Consider the following 1,340-nt stretch of genomic DNA (forward strand, 5'->3'; position numbering starts at 1 on the left):
TGATTAATGACTACTGCCTTCAATTTTTTCATAAGCTGGATTATTGACTAATTCTCCTCCGCTGCCTTCTATTTCTCCATAAGCTGGATTATTATTAATGATTAATGATCCTTCCCTAGATCTGTTTTTTTCTATTCTCCATATGCTGGATTACTGATTAATTCTCCTTTGCTACCTTCTACTTCTCCATAAGCTGGATTATTGATTACGTCCCTTCTGTGTCCTTCTATTTCTTCATAAACTGGATTACTATAAATCATTAAACACTGTTAATCTGGTATGCTTCATTAGTTGCAGTATATGTTTTCTGTTTTTGTAATGAGGTAGCCCCTGTTATTAAAGGCCTTTTCACACTGGCACAGTTTTCAAAGCGCTTTGATGCGCTTTGTTGATACAGCTGAAATAATGCGCATTGATCGTGTTCACACTAGCAGCTGAATTGTGTATCATTTTGTGTTCTTGTTGCCATTGGTTTACATTGATCGAAGCGCATCACTTCACATCAATCCACCTCTGGAGGTGAAGTGAGAGTGATGGGCATTGATGCGCATTAATTCAAAACCACTCTAGTGTGAACACGATTAATGCGCATCAATGCACATTACTTGTGCCAGTGTGAAAAGGCCTTAATATTTAATAAATAAGCACATATGTGCACGCATACACACACACAACACACGATACTTACTATGCAATTTCCTTTTGTAGATAATAACAAAACAAACTGATACAATGAGACACATCATTAATGATAATATGATGACACCCAATGATGTCAGGATAATTATAACATACAAAATGGTATATGATAATATTCAATGCAACTAACCAGCATTAACAATAAGACCTGCTGAAACAGTCGTGACAGTAGAGGATGACTCAGTAGAAGTGTTAGTAGGTGGAGGAGCAGTTGTAGCAGTGAGATTAGTTGTATCATCAGGATGTGTATCTATTAAGTAACAATTCATAGTATGTAATAATTCATGGTATGTACTAATTCATAGTATGTACTAATTATTCATAGTATGTACTGTCAACACATGCACATAACTTACCAAGTGGTAGTACAAATGGTTCACTACTACCAGCACCATTACTGAATACAATAGTGATGTTGCACTCTTGATACAGTGGCATTCTCAAACTTTCTACGCAACATAAGTACATGTATATGCATCAGAGAATGTCATAAAAATAAAGAATTCTCACCTTTTTATTTTTGGCAAAATTTGGCCCGTGACCCTGTACTATAGTGCAGGGACTTTAGCCCGATTTTTGAGCAAATTTACAAATTCATAAAAAATCCAATTTTGATCCCAATCAGTTCAAACTTTCTATGC

The sequence above is a fragment of the Amphimedon queenslandica genome, unplaced genomic scaffold (genome assembly GCF_000090795.2).
Source record: "Amphimedon queenslandica unplaced genomic scaffold, v1.1 AMPQUscaffold_11780, whole genome shotgun sequence".
Taxonomy (NCBI): Eukaryota; Metazoa; Porifera; class Demospongiae; order Haplosclerida; family Niphatidae; genus Amphimedon; species Amphimedon queenslandica.